The 16,105-nt window shown below is 49.6% G+C and overlaps 1 long non-coding RNA gene across 1 annotated transcript in view; it reads left to right on the top strand.

Annotated features, from left to right (window-relative positions):
* LOC146182843 (uncharacterized) overlaps window positions 1-15,734 on the top strand; it is a 33,018-nt gene extending 17,284 nt beyond the window's left edge. Inside the window, exon 4 of the long non-coding RNA XR_014708415.1 lies at window positions 15,664-15,734. This is a non-coding gene — a long non-coding RNA (uncharacterized LOC146182843). The remainder of the gene's footprint in view (window positions 1-15,663) is intronic.
* The last annotated feature ends 371 nt before the right edge of the window (window positions 15,735-16,105 follow it).

Below are 16,105 nucleotides of genomic sequence, written 5' to 3'. Positions count from 1 at the left end.
TCTCACGGCCGCAAAGTGGTAATGCGAAGTACGACACAACACAGAATAGGACTTTTGCCCGGGACCAGATATTTATTGGGCCTTCCCAAAAACGCTGGTGATGATCTTGCTGGCAACCTTATCCGTTTGGATGGGGCCTGATAGTTGAAGGGCAAGATGGCGACAACAAAGGAAGTAAAGCGGGGAGGTATATACCTTGAGTCTTCCTGTTGTTGCAGCTCGTTGTCGTCTCTCCTTGGCGGTAGCCGGTTCCCGCCGATCTTGGCGCATTTTGCCTTTTGTCCTTTTTCGGCCAATAAGCATTGCGTCTGCGATGCCTAGCACTGCGCTCTTGCACCCAGCGAGCAAAGAGGAAAACGCTGCGCTATCAAGCAGCCCGTTTGGGTTACTCATCCTCGAAGGAGAAGGAATACAGTGAAACCGCGTTATAACAAACAGTTAAAAAATCTGAAAATAGTTCGCTATATCCATAATTTGTAATATAAAATTTCGTAGAAAACACATTCAAGAGCAGCAAAATTTAATCACAGAAGGCACAGCAACTCAGAGGGTGCTTACTTGGGTCACTTCCATTTATTTATGTGCAAAAAACTGCGTTATTGCAGCTTGCTTTTTTGTGCTGATTGGGTTCCATATCACGCACTGTTCCGCAGTTTGCAAACGCTCAATAAGGGCAAACCCACTGCCTTCAATAGCACTGCAGTGGTGGCGCAGGAAATCAATGCAGCAATCGCTTCTTGTAAAGTCAGGATGTTGTCATCGCCTGTAGATTCAGCCTGAGCTTCTTCTGCAAGATGTTCAGTAACTACTGCAGTGATTTCGGCGTCTGTCGTCACAGCCGTGGTCGCTGCGATGTTGTCGCCGCCTACAAAGTCTTCTACAGTCATTGCTGTGGGCATGTCGCCAACAAAATGCAAAAAATCGTTCCAGCGCTTATCGAGCTTGTGGAGCTCTGCTTCTGCTTCGTTGGGATTGTCACCATCATCACTTGATGCATGGGCCTCTGCTGGAACAAAACCTGCGTGCCGAAAGCAGTTGGCAATTGTTTCACCTTTCACGCTGTCCCATGCCGCTTTAATGCTCCGAGCAAGTCTATCTTCAAGTTCTGCTTCATGCGAAGCTTCCCGAGAAGAGTGTTAATCAGTCTCTTGTAAACTGCCTTGAAGGCCCCGATTTTATCTCAAGGTTTCGTCTTCGACATCAGTGCTGCTCCTTTTTTCACGTTCACCGCTATCACAGCACTACAGACACCCGCGCACCACACTCGACACAACGACCGACGCAGCCCTTCACCGAACGCTACGATGGCCACGCCGCAACGCCGCTGCTAACACTAAAACGCATAAGACGCAGAAAGGCAAAAGCGCAAAAACAACAATCGATTCTGCTGCTGCTGAAGTGGTGCTGTCAGCGATTGTAAGATGCGAAGGTTTTCTTTGGCTGTCAACTCTCAGTGCCAACGTGGCGCTGTCAGAGCCTGTGAGGTAGCCCTGAACGTTTTCTGCGTCGCACAACACACTTGTAGTGCAATGAAGCCTGCCTCCTGCTATTAAAGTGAGGTAGTGCTTGGTGTCGCGATGTTGGTTATATCCATTTTATGCCAAACCTTGTTCGCTATGGGAAGGTAAAAGTACCTGTGTTCGACAAAAATATTTCGAAAGGGTTCGATATATTCAATAATTCGTTATATGCGTGTTATATCGAGGTTTGATTGTACTTTTGTCCCTTTCGTTCTCTGTGGCGCGCGGTGTTTTGGAGGGATGCATGGTTCTCCACGATTGCTACACTCCTCCCTAAAGACTGAATGTCACGCCGACAATGATTTCCTTGCTGGCTTGTTGTCTTGCATCCAACAACGCCGCTGCCCGGGTGGCCATATGGGATGGGAGGGTAGTCCAGTCTTCCGTACACTTGCTTCACTGTCGCAGTTGTGAGCTCTGCCACGCCGGATTTGCGACATCCAGAGCCTGGAGTGTTGGTGGCGTTGTAATCTTTCCGTTCACTGCTCCCCAGCTACTCTGTCTGCCGTGAGCGCGAATTAAGTCCCATGCTTCAAAGCTCATGATGATCAGAGCACAATGTAGAAGGGTTGACGAAAATCGTACGTATTGCACATGGCACCGCTCGTCGGTACGCTGGCATCTCCATGCAGTCACACAGCTGTGATGACCGCGGTCACCCACATGCGCACACACGCTCGCGCGCCACTTGCTGGAAACATGGCGGCAATATCCGAAACGCTCATCTCGAGAGAAGTGTCCCTGGCGATTCGGTGCTCATGAGGCGATGCTGCAGCCGGCAGCTGCTGCTCCTTCAGCTGTCTAGAACCGTCTCCGGGTGCTGCCTCATGACGGCAGGGTGGCGGCGACTTGGGTTGTGGCAGCCAGATCTGCGACCGTCGGTGGCACTCACGGCGTTTTTGCTGCTGACTACCCGATGCTTGCGGTGGCGACTGCATTTGCGAGGTCACTGGGAGACGACGTGTGTCTTCGCAGCACCTTCTGTGAAACCCACTTCGGATTCCCAATTAGTTTTTCCTTTGTGCTCCTAGCGAATATTTGCCTGCCTTTTGGCCAGGTCCCTGCGGCAGCGGATGGAGAGGGGAACAGCTTAGCTTGGTGGCGCCACCGTCCACTTTTCCTTCCCCCTCCCCCTCCCGTCATGGTCATCTTCACCTAGAGGGGGTGTTGTATGGGCAAGCCTTGGGGATAGGTGGAGGCACTGAATTTTCCTTGCGATTTAGCGGGGATAGCGGCGCCGTTCTCTCAGCCACTGCCCATTGGAAGTATTGCTTTAGCTCCCCGACGTGGATGGACTTGCCGATTCAACCCGTGTTCGGATCATTCAGATTGTATTTCAGCTGCAGGAGCTTCTCAGCAACTATGAATGGCTCAATTTATTTAGGCGCAAAGCCAGCTGCGAACCCTGTGCTCGCATTGCTCTGCACTTGGCTACGCTTTAGAACGAAGTCTCCCACCTGGAATTCCACTTTCTGATGCGCACGATCATAAGCAGCTTTCTGACTAGCCCTAGCTTTAGTGCGATTTTGGCTGGCCTCGCTCACTGCCTTTTGCAAGCGATCACGCATGCGCCGCGCGTAGTCAGCTGTTGCTGTTTCGCCTGACGAAGCATCCCACCTTTTGGTCAAAATGGTGTGAGCAGGCATATTTAGTTCCCTCCCAAACATCAGGAAGGCAGGCATGAAGCCTGTGGAGAGATTCTCGCTTGTTTGCAGTGCAAAGATGATCGCGTCGAGGTGCTCATCCCAGTCGTGCTTTCGGGCATATGCCCTGAGTAGTGGCTTCACATCATGATTGCGGTGTTCGGTCACATTTGACTGCCAATGATAACACGTCATTCGCTGCTGCCGTACGCCCATGGTGGCACACACATGAAAATCTTTCGCTGTGAAGTATGAGGCATTGTCAGTGATCAGCCTCCAGAAACCCGTAGTGGCAGAACAATCTTGAGAGCTTGGTCAGGATCTCTTTCGTTGGGGCGTTTCGGAGCGGGTAGAGTTCAGCGATTCTGTTGAAGTGCCACGTCACCACTAACACAAATTTGTGCCCTCTTTTGCTGCGCAGCAGCGGTTCGATCAGATCGCACGCCACAGTTCCCCATTGCTTTGTGCTCACGATTGGTTGGAGCAGGCCAGGCGGTTTTCCACCTTGCGGCTTTCCTTTTCAGACGTGGGAGGTCCGTACGTATTTACATATATCAGCCTTCAATCCTGGCCAGGTAGCGAAGTTTCTTCAATGTCTTTGGTGCACTTCCGTGACCGTCTGCATTGTGGTAGTGCTGCAAAGCAGCATACCTCAGTTGGCTGGGGATCACAGCTCTGAAGCACTCATTTCAGTGTTCTTTGCCAGGCACATATTTCAGCAAAGCTCCATCAGCGTGAAACAGGAAGCTCTCCAGCTCACTCGCAGCAATACCAGCTGTAATAGAGCTCGCGCCTACCGCATTCTTCGTGGATTCTAGACGCTCTTCAACCAGAGGCATCGATTGGTCTGTCTCTTCACGGAGACTGGCAACCATCTCACGACAATATGAGTCTTCCTGTTGAACTTTGATAAGCTCTTTCCTGCTGAATGCAATCGCGATTGGCGTTCTCGCTGTTGTGAAATGTGCATGCTCAGGAGGCAGGAATTTCGCCTTTCGCCCTCCTTTCCCAATGAGCGGAAAAGTTGCTGCGCCTTCTCTCCCATGGCTGGGGATGAGTCATTCATCGGCACGCGCGATAGCATGTCTGCAACCACGTTTGTGGCTCCTTTCAGGGTAGTGCACCTCGAAAGCGAAGCACTGTAGCCTCAGTGCCCAGCACGCGAGCCGGCTGCTTGGCTCGTGTAGGTGGCTCAGCGTGATCGATTTCGACCATGAACCTTGTACCTTCCATGTACATCTCGAATTTCGGAGTGCGAAAATGATAGCGAGGCATTCCTTCTCCGTCACTGAGTAGTTGTGCTCCTCTGGCGACAGCGCTGCTGGCGAACACCATGGGCGCAGTTTCTCGTCCTCCTTTTGGAGAAGCACTGCGCCCACTCCGAAATCTCAGGCATCTGTCTGGATCAAAAAGGGCCTATTTAGGTCGGGGAGTTTCAGTGACGCGGTGTCGGCGATGGCTTGCGAGAGTTGACAAAAACTCAACTGCTGCTCTTCTTCCCATTCCCACGGGGCTGCATTCCTTAACAATTTTGTTAGAGGGGATTGCAGCAGATGCAGTTGGGAATGAATTGGCGATAGTAGCCCGCCGTGCCGAGAAAACGACACACAACCTTTACATAGTTCGGCACTGGGAATTCCAGGATAGCCCAAAGTTTGTCAGGGTCCGGGGCCACTTGTTACCGGCTGGATCCAGAAGCTCTGTTTCGCCTTCTCGTGGGAACCCGCATAGACGTCTTGGTGGCGCACCCATCGCTGGATCTCCTTCTCCTAGGGGAGGTATTTACCTGCTCTCCCAGCCGGTGCTGCCACGACGCTAACTGGGGTGGTAGTGATCTGTGACGGCGAAGGGGGAGGCAACTGATTTTCCACACGTCTTACAGATGCATTGAGCCCGCCTTGTTGGTTCCTTATATCTTCTGCTGTAGACACACTGACATTGCAGATGTATTTTCTGGTAAGACCAGGATAAACTTCCTTTTGGCAGACATTGTTCCAGATTTTATCAGCTTTTAATGGAAGCTGTCATGCAGATTGCTTTTTGTTCGCATTCCTTGAATAAGCTTTGAAAGCCAGCTTGAACTTCTCAAGAAAGATTACGCTCAAACGTCATCTGCCGTGTTGCAGCATGTCTTCTCCAAAGGGTAAAAGAAATCAACCAGACCTGAGTCTCGCAGTCTGAAGACAGTGCATGAAATAAATCTCTATTTCATCAAATTTCCCACAATATGAAAATGTGCAACAGATATGATGTGAAGGTGCTTTCCTCAACTACTAAACTGCTGGTAATCTGTCCCATTTTGACCAAGAAACGAGATATATGTGAAAAGAAAAATGGTAGGTTGAAATACACCACTAAGGTTAGTTAAACAGTTCGGGCAAAGGCGTGGGGAATCGATGGGCTTCCCTGTACAGCAGGTGTTTCTTGCTGTTTCTTCTACTGCCTTCATTCATGCCGAGTGGTGTTGGTGACCACCGCTGCGTCCGTGGCTCAGCGACACATTGCGGTGCGGAGATGACGACTTCCCTTCTCGGACTGTACACATTTATTTACACTTTTTACATCAACGTATTTACAATAATGTCATCGGATGCGACATCAAACATAGAGGGCTAACTGCAACTGAGTGAACAACCAGAGGTCAGAGGCTAGCAGAATCAGTCCTTGGCCTCCTGCTACACTTTAGGCCGGAGCCCCTTGAGACCTCCGTCAGTCTAGCCTCCCTCCTCGAACCGCTCGTCTGCCCTCGACTCTCGTCTCAGCCCAACTCTGCTCTGAGCCCCATTCTCCTCCGAGCCCAACTGTCCAACGCTCCTTCTTTAGCATTACCCCAAAATTCAAGTTTAGTCCGTTGACCAATCAACGACTATTCACTCTGTGGCCAATAACATGCAGTCCTTCAAAATGGGCTGGGCAATCGCTGTGCCACATACCCCTCTCCTATGCATGTTAAGTAATACAAACACAAAGCACGCACTAAGCGGTGAGTGGTTGCGCACACAAACACATACATCTGTGATTTCTCCCTCTCCAAAATCCTCCCACGCAAGTGGCGCCAAGCAGTCGCAAAGACGAATGGCGTCGGAGGTTATGCTTCCGAAAATACACATAAACACACACATGCAAACCTCAGGCCCAAACATTCCGATCCCTGCCCTTGGACGGTTGCGCGCGGGTGGCGGATTCAAAGGGACGTACAGGCGTCTTCCCGGGAAGGCATGTCAACAGCGGCTCCCTCTGCTGCGCGTTCTCCCTAGGCCCGTTTTACGTCGCGTTTCGGGATTTATGGCCCCCCGCGCCCTCTCCACTCGAACCGGGAGACATAGCAGTTAGCGCCGAACCCACAACCACTGCTCTTACGCTGTGCGCTCTAACTGCACTGCCCTGCCTCCCTTGCGGCACGGGACGGACAGCCGGCGGCGTCGCCCGCTGCCATGTGTTCTGGGCTCACTTCTGAGAAACGTTTGCCCGCGCGACCGTCATAAATCGGCCCGCGCAAAGCTGTCCCTTGACCTTGGTCGCCCCTTTGGAATCTTGCTTCTGGGTGAAGCCCGCAAACCTAACGCCTCCCCATCGAGAATGTTGCGCGTATACTTGCTGTACGCTCAACATCAAACTCCTCTAACGGGGGAAGGGGGGGGCGTTGTGGTGTGGGGTACACCAAACAAAACAAACGCAGCATGCAAACCAATAGTGCAACACTCCGTACAGAGGCGTGCGCGCTCTGAACGACAATACTCCGTGTGCACTGTCGCAAATGGTAACTAAACCATACCCCATACAAGGCGACACAGCTTGGCATACATAACACCACACAAAGCAATACAAGGTAAATTGCGTAAACCACATCATACATAGAACATAGGAGTGCCAGATACTGATACACACTGACAAACTAACAGTCCTTACTCAACACTCAAGTATAGACAGGACCCTGCCCTGTACGTTCCTTGGTCCACCATGGTAGTCACACTCACCAATATTAGGTAACTAGCACAGTCACCACGATCTTCCCCATACTCAACAAGCCAACGGGGCTTGTTACAACTTCCAGCACCCCGACGAGCGACCTGAGCCGTCCACTCTAGATGCCACTCTCTGGTCTAGACAGGGCATCGGCACACCTATTAAGCGATCCTTTGATGTGCGAAAACTCCAGATCATATTTTTGCAGCGCTAGAACCTAGTGAGTTAGGCGCGCACTGGAGGGTGTGGACTGGGTCAGATAAGTCAGCGGAATATGGTCCGTGACCACTTTGATCTTAGTACCAAAAAGCCATGTGTCAAGGCGGCTCAGCGTCCACACAATTGCAAAGGCCTCACGCTCAATAGCAGACCACTTCGCCTGTTGCGGCGTTAGCTTTTTACTGAGCAAGGCGATGGGTTTCTCAGAACCATCCAGCTCCTGACTCAGACGTGCACCTACCCCTTTTTCCGAGGCATCAGTAGTTAGCACGAACGCCTTATCTGTCTGTGGGGCACTTAATGTCAGGATTGCCTTCAATGCAACCTTTACATTGTTAAAGGTTCTTTCAGCATCCGCGCTCCATGGAAGATTGTTCAGAGCGCTTCGGTTCGTGAGATCGGTCAGAGGGCGTACAACTTCGGAGTAAGATGGTATGTACTCCCGGTAGTAGTTGAAGAGGCCCAAAGCACTACATAGTTCCCTTTTCGTTGAGGGACTCAAGCTCTGCTACAGCACTCACTCTCTCTGGATCTGTGGAGTGTGTGCCAGATCCGACCACATGCCCAAGGTACCTGACTTTAGACTGGGCTAGGCGGCCTTTTTATCAGGTTAATCGTTAGCCCCACCGATGCTATCGTGGCAAGAACCGCTTCCAGGTGCTGCATATGTAACTTCCAGGTCTCAGAGTAGACGTCTACATCATCTATGTAGGCACATTAATAGTCTCGGTGCTTTCGCAGGATCTCGTTCATGATCCTCTGAAATGTTGCCACCAAGTTACGAAGTCCGTGCGGCATCACTCTCCACGCGTAAAGACCACTGGTGGTCGCAAATGCGGTATGCTTCTGAGAGCCTGGTTCAATCACGATTTGCCAGTAACCTCTCATCATATCTAGAATGGAGATGTATCGGGCCCTGGCTACCTCGTAAAGCAGCTCACTGGTTTTTCCCATCGGGAAGCTATCTGCTTCAGTAACAGCGTTCAAGCGACGGTAGCCAATGTACATTCTTACACTGCCATCCTTTTTAGCAACACACACAACTGGATGTGCGAAGCTACTTTCTACGGGATATATGAGTCCCCATTCTTTCAGTTGCTCCACCTGCCGTTCTACCTCTCCTCTGAGTGCTATCGGCACACGATAGGGGTACGCCTTGGTAGCTTTTGCTCCTTGAAGCGAGATGATTTTGTGTTCACCGATGTTACACCTTCCCGGCCTTTCAGAAAGTGTATTGCGGTACCGTCTCAGCAGGTGATCTAGCTCCGTCAACTGTCGGTTTGACAAGTGCGTGTTTTCCTCTAGCAGTGCAGCCACTGTCCTCCCATTTTCACTAAATTGCGGGGTTGTTTCATTCTCGCCAAATTCTTCATCGGATTCAAAGACCACGCTGACGTTATTCGCACGAGCGTAGTACCTCCTGAGGCGGTTTGCGTGCACCCATCTTTCTGCATCTCCCGGGAGCTGGACGATATAGCTGTCTGGCCTCACCTGCTGTTTCACTTCGGCAGGTCCGATCCATTTGGGCTGCATTTTCGCAACTTGTCCTGTTTCTAGGATCAGTACCTGTACACCCACCCCAAATGATTTTGGCCTAGCCCTGAGGTTGTACCTATCAGTGTATAACTGTTGCATTTGCTCACCTCGTTGATCTGCGGCACGGGCTGCTTCAGCCATTCTCTCTCGGAGCTCGGTCAAATGCGCAGATGCAACGTTATTCAACCCTGTCGGGGGCTCCCACGCTCCGGTCCACGTCTTTTGCAGTATGCTAAGAGGCCCTTCTCTCTGCTCTTTTGCGAATGTGTCCGTGCATTGCTCCCCGTTCGGCACCGACGATTCTGGTGCAAACGCTTTATCCTGAACACCCGTAGGGCCCCTTCCTATCGCCTTCGGCTACTTCTCTAGGACGCACGCTCTCATCAACCGCTTCACGCGCGGCCTCTTCTGCCTGCACAATGCGCACGACTAGCTCAGTGGCTTGTCTCTGCACTTTCCTCAGCTCATCAAACGCATCTGGGGTTAGAAGCGCATCTATCCCTTCCGTTAAATGGTCCGTTACTGCGCACAGTGTCATAAGCTGAGGGGCTACGCCCTCGTCATTAGCAGACAGGCTCAGTGGGACATACATCAAATCGGCTGGAACTGTCTTACCAAATGCTCCTTTAAGGCGAACTTTACCTGCACCCTGAATGTCTGCCTCAGCCGCGATGACATCCCTTCTCAGGATGGTAATGTCAGTCCCTGAGTCCAAACAAGCCGTAAATGGGCGCCCCGCAGACGTGAGCTCAACCCAAGTTAATTTTGACGTAGAAACGGTGTCTGTTGGCGTTGCCGCGCACTCGTTCACATCTCATGCAACTCTGGCAGTCAGCTTTACCGGTACCGAGTCCTTGGTGCGTTGCCCACCCACTGTTGCTTTAGGCCTCGTTTGGTTGCTCTGCCTTTGGTAGTGACCCATCTCACCGCAGGTGAAGCACCTAAAAGACAGCTTCCCATCGATCCCATGGAACCTTCCTTTCCTACGGGGTCCCGCTGGCTGTGTGAATCAACCTTACTCGCTTCAGAAACCTTTAGAGAATTTAGGCGTTTGGAGGCTGTGCTTTCCTCGTATCCCTTGCTAACTTGGCAACACCCTCCGGTTTTAGCCATTCCCCTGTCTCATGCTGTAAGACATGTGCGCATGTCCTCCTCCATTAGCTGTTTAACGCGATCTGCAATCAGTAGCACCCGCAGATCTTCCAAGCTTGTTACGTCTCTACTACGCAGGTAGTAATCAAGCAACCCTTCTAGTTTCGTGACAAACTGTCCCCATGTTTTGCTGCTTTTCCGACAAGCATATAACCTGCGCTTATATTCCTCAGGTGTGAGCTTTAACTCACCCAGAATATAATCACACACTTCCTCATAGAACTGCCTTCCGCTTACTGCCCTATTTGCTATCAGCATGCGGCTTTTCTCGTTTAAGAATGGGACAATTATCGAGCCACGTACCTCCTCAGGAATCTCGCAACTTTGAAGCATACTTTCCGCTCTTCAGAACCATGCTGGAGCCATCTTGTCTCTCTCTGGCATTGGTGCGAGAATAGCGCATAAACCTTCTGCATATCGACCCAATCCAGATCGAGCGCCTCGCCCGCCTTGATTCTTTAATCTCTCTAACTCCACCTGGAGTCTCAGAGCTTCAATCTCCAGCTCTTTTTCTCGCAGTCTGACAGCTGCGTTGTTTCCTCCTGATGTTAGACCTCTGTCAAGATCCGCGGTTACCGACACACTACTAGAACTTTGATCATGATCGCCAGTAATGGTACTGCTTAAGGTCTGCCCCCGCTTATCGGAAGCTGTTGTGCCGGAGCTCTGCCCCGCGCCATCAGAGCTGTTCGTAGACTTTTGGCTCTGACCGAGTTACGACCATAGTGAACTCGGAGAAAACAGGACAAGGACCCACCTGTATACAGCTAGTGTCAGTCCGTCGCACTGGGTTGCCTTGCGGTCACTGCTTTTGATCCGTCGAACGCCTGGACACTATCAGCACATGAGGCTCAGCATCGGTCGTCGCCACTCGATAAGTCAGTCTTGGTGCCCTTTTTTGCTACGCCGGATCCGCGCAGCCTCGCTGGAGTCGCTCCCCGCAGCTGCCTCTCTAGGCCGGTAGCGTCGATTTACGAGGCACCCCGACCTTGGTCAGCCTTGGCTCACCGAGGTAGTGTGCCACCCTCCGTGTACATCAGTCTAAGGCATCGTCGATCTCTCGCCACTCCGCAGGAAGTCGCTGGGCCGATCCTGCCGACTGCGCCAGTTAAACAGTTCGGGCGAAGGTGTGGGGAATCGATGGGCTTCCCTGTACAGCAGGTGTTTCTTGCTGTTTCTTCTACTGCCTTCGTTCGTGCCGAGTGGTGTTGGTGACCACCACTGCGTCCATGGCTCAGCGACACATTGCGGTGCGGAGATGACGACTTCCCTTCTCGGTCTGTACATGTTTATTTACATTTTTTACATCAACATATTTACAATAATGTCGTCAGATGCGACATCAAACAGAGGGCTAACTGCAACTGAGTCAACGACCGGAGGTCAAAGGCTAGCAGAATCAGGCCTTGGCCTCCTGCTACACTTTAGGCCGGAGTCCCTTGAGACCTCTGTCAGCCTAGCCGCCCTCCTCGAACCGCCCATCTGCCCTCGACTCTCGTCTCAGCCCAACTCTGCTCTGAGCCCCATTCTCCTCCGAGCCCAACTGTCCAATGCTCCTTCTTTAGCGTTACCCAAAATTCGAGTTTAGTCCATTGACCAATCAATGACTATTCACTCTGTGGCCAATAACATGCAGTCCTTCAAAATGGGCTGGCCAATATACCCCACATATACCCCTCTCCTATGCATGTTAAGGGGGGAGGCTACCTTTGAATACCAACTTTGTTGTTTCTTGAGATAATTGAATGAAATTTTCAGGGTAGACTCATGGCACAGCCATTTGAATAACTGCAAAGTTTCATGGAGCTGCGCACCTTGGTACTCAAGTTAGAGAAGTATATCAGAATGGCTCACATGGGTTCCTTGTTCCATGCCTGGCGAACTTGCAAAATGTGTTGGCACTATGAAATTCTTTATGAAGGTTCCTGAACAGGTACCACAGGGCAAGACAGAGCCCTTTTTTTAAATTTCCCTGCCGAAAAATTTTAGCAGTGCATTGAGGTTAGTGCCACTAATTGGACTTGCATTAGCCTAATTTTGATTGTTTATTATAAATTCCAGGCTCAATAATTTGAAAAAATGAGCTTGTCTCGCCCTGGGAAATTTATTCAGGCACATAATAAAAAAAACCAGGTGGGAATCCGACTAGCGGTTCCAGAAATACTGCGGGAATAAGCAACCATACCATGAAAAAAATTAATTCTGAGAAAATGGCCCTTGAAGTTTAAAACAGCATTTTCAAGTCTAAAGTTTGTTTTTCACTGCAGCACGTTGTGCCTCCACCTCCCCGATTCCCTCGGAAAGTGCATTTTCATGCGAACAGCGGACGACGCTGACGACGCTTTATCGCTTGCGATGACAGACGCGATACGGGAGGCCGAGATCGCCGAGGTTGATATGGTCGGTACAGCAGGCACGCTTCAAACGCCGGCTCCTTACGTTGATGCGAAAGATACGCTGTTGGAAGTGGCAGCGCAGTTGGTCTAGTAGTGATGTAGCAGAAGCAGCACTAATAGAAACGTCTCTGCGCCCGCTGGCAACGCTTTTCGCTAACTTCGCGATTCGGACGGCATTCACAGAACGACGACGTATGCAGTGTTTTGAACTTCTTAGCGCGCATTGTGGCCGACCGTGCAATAATCCACAAAGTGCACATAACCGTTCAAAACACGCCACCAGAATTCGTAACGAGCGATGATCACGGCGATCTCAAAATGGTGAAATGTGAAGCGATTCAGCGAGCGCACAAAGAACACCAGCTCGATAGGCAGCCGGAGCAGACGACGCGCCGGGGAGGGGCCACCGCGTCAGCGCGCGCAGCAGCCAATAGCAGTCGCGCGATCCCCCGCGTTCTCACGGAGCGCGCGCTTTGTCCAATCACAGCCCGAATTCGAGGCGCGGGAAGCTCAACAATCCCCGTGAGGCCCCCAATCACAAGCGAGCCATGCTTCTGCTACGCCGCGGACGCCGCCGGCGAAGGCAGTATGGAAAAGGCCAAGCATTCACAAACAAAACAAGACCAAGATGGTGGCGCTCAGTTCAGCGGCAGAGAAATGGCGCGCGCGCGAAGTTCGGGTACTTTTGCCGTTCGCTCACGACTCTGGGGCTGCCGCACCCAGTTGTATATTTAATTTAAAGCAGTTCCACGATGAATTAGGCGTTTATAATTATAGGAAAGGTAGTTTATAACATATACATCCGAGATATGTACTTTTTGAAAAGCCGACTTTTTCGCGATTTTTCGACTTTCAAAGCCCGCGTCCCCCCTTAAGTAATACAAACACAAAGCACGCACTAAGCAGCGAGTGGTTGAGCACACAAACACATACATCTGCGATTTCTCCCTCTCCAAAATTCTCCCACGCAAAAGGCGCCAAGCAGTTGCAAAGACGAACGGCGTTGATGGTTACACTTCCGAAAATACATAAACACACACATGCAAACCTCAGGCCCAAACATTCCGATCCCTGCCCTTGGTCGGTTGCGCGCGGGCGGTGGATTCAAAGGGACGTACAGGTGTCTTCCCGGGAAGGCATTTCAACAGCGGCTCCCTCTGCCGCGCGTTCTCCCCAGGCCCGTGTTACGCCGCGTTTCGGGATTTATGGCCCCCGCGCCCTCTCCACTCAAACCAGAGACATAGCAGTTAGCGGCGCCGAACCCACAACCACTACGCTTACGCTGTGTGCTCTAACTGCCCTGCCTCTCTGGCGGCACGGGACGGAGAGCCGGTGGTGTCGCCCGCTGCCATGTGTTCTGGGCTCACTTCCGAGAAGCAGTCCCCTGCGCGACCGTCATAAATCAGCCCGCGCAAAGCTGTCCCTTGACCTTAGTCGCCCCTTTGGAATCTTGCTTCTGGGTGAAGCCCGCAAACTTAACTAGGTTGGGCACCGCATTTGTTTGAGCTGCGGTTGTATACACACTGTACAAATGGGGAAGTGCATCAACAGCAGACTGTATGAACATGACTAGGCAAAAAAATATGAGATGGTACATTCCTGAAAAAAAGTGAACCTTTGTACAAAGCCTACAATTCTGGCTGGTGCCGAAGCTAAACCTTGGCAACAAATAATGGAAGCTTTTGGTATAATTAATACTGGGGATAAATGTGTTTTCTCTGAACAAAAATTAGCCTCCTCAGATGGGCATGTGTGACTGCTGTCATTGCTGTACTAAGGCCTTGTGTTGAAACTGCAGAAAAGGTTGCTTGCCAACTCGGCGCATGAACTCTGTTGACCTTGTTCTTGCCTCACAGCCAGACCTAATCGAGACAAGGTTGAATGCCAATGCTTCAGAGGCCTTAATACAATGCCATTCAATCTTTCCACTCCCATGCCAATGTTGTGACCACAAAGCATTTTGGGAGCTTCAAGCACATTATGTGAGGAATAACACTAGTGCAACTTCTGTTGGTCTCAGTTAACAGCAGTAGTTAGTGTTACGAACAGTCCGTCAGGAATAAAATGCCACTTAGTATATATGTGCCCCAATTTGCATTTAGTGTGATGCAATGAGGTCTTGATTATCTGCCAGAAATTTGTTAGATAATCAGGCAACTTTTCCATGAAGTAAAAGTCATGCTTTTAATGACAAGATTATTGCATATGCTTTACAAATAAACTTTTCACTGTAATGCTCTGGAAGAAAATTCTTTCATCAGGACATGCTAGCCAACATCTGTCGTAAGCCTCAAAATTCTTGGATCTGCTAATCACTGGTATTCACTCATTTGCATTTTTTCACTAATCATTTTAGTTTCTAACTTCCATCTGACTGCCAAGCTCTTAAATGAATACCTAATTTTTATGTGCTCATGGACTGAACTAGCTTTGCATGATTACTTACTGCCTAGGCCTCGTTTTCATGGATGCTGGCAATTATTACTTCTCATTGTATCTACGAACTCATGAACTTAATGCGAGCTCATGCATTATGTGCTGTTATTTAAACCTGAGCTGCTTAAAAGGGCTATAATATGTTAGCCAAATTTTAATTTTCAGCCACTATTTTTTTCCCTCCGACTTTTTGAAGCTTTGCAAAGTGGTGTCATTAATGCCTAGAGCTGTTCGGATCCCTCAGTTATATTTTTTCTAACATGCATTTTGCATGCACAGTTTCAGGATGTTATCTATCTACATGACTCTTCCCGTCATGATTTTAACTTATTTCTTTTTTCTGTTTGCAGCTTCCATCCTGCTTTGTGCAAAAAAATTAAACAAAAGTTTTTCATGTGAATTTTTTATTGTAGATTGATACTCTTTACATTGATTTTGCAAAATCTGTTAGCCATGTTCTTGATTCACTTTATCTAAGCTGTGATGCATGTGCTTTGGTCAGGCACTATTATCATGAATTCATTTCTCTCATTGTTTGCTAATAGTACACTCCTGGTGTAGAGAATAGCATAGTCCCAACTATAGTGATTGGTACAATATTCATATATGCCTTCAAGTCATGTAGAGGGTATAAACTAGTGTTATAGGTAAGTGAATGGTCATATAGTGAAGGCTTTCATCTCTGCCTAGTGAATTATATGCGCTAATTTTTATCGCACTGGATATCACAACTGTTTTTACAATGCATTTATGAAATGATGCAACTAACAATAGTATTTTTCTGCTCTTTTTTAGCCTGGCCATGTAGAAGAGTACAAGACACGACACATATCTATTGCATGCCATCTTTAGAAATAAAGACGCTTGGTATTTCATGTTATTTCCCATGTGCATGCACTTGGATATGCCATGTGACACTTATCCCATAAACATTCACGATTTGCAAGTTACTGTTGGAAACAGCACATGTTTATATGAAGTGTGCATGCACTCGGCAGCTTTTGGGGGGAGAGGTGCTCCTGCTTAGTTACTGGAGATTACATAATGCTATGGGTATTGCATCTCTAATGAAGTGATTTGAGTTGGACCACAAACAGCCTGCTGTTTAACATATACACTGGTGGGTCATGTCATTTATTGGTGCCATGTTGCCACAATACTGGATCATATGATGAATCTTTGGGCAGGTTGTATTGTGAGGTCTCTTTGTATACCTCTCGATAAACTCTCCTACATC

The sequence above is a fragment of the Amblyomma maculatum genome, chromosome 7, assembly GCF_055883805.1.
Source record: "Amblyomma maculatum isolate TAMU_Amacu chromosome 7, ASM5588380v1, whole genome shotgun sequence".
NCBI lineage: Eukaryota > Metazoa > Arthropoda > Arachnida > Ixodida > Ixodidae > Amblyomma > Amblyomma maculatum.
The sequence above is the reverse complement of the archived record's forward strand: the minus strand, read 5'-3'. Positions and strand labels throughout refer to the sequence as shown.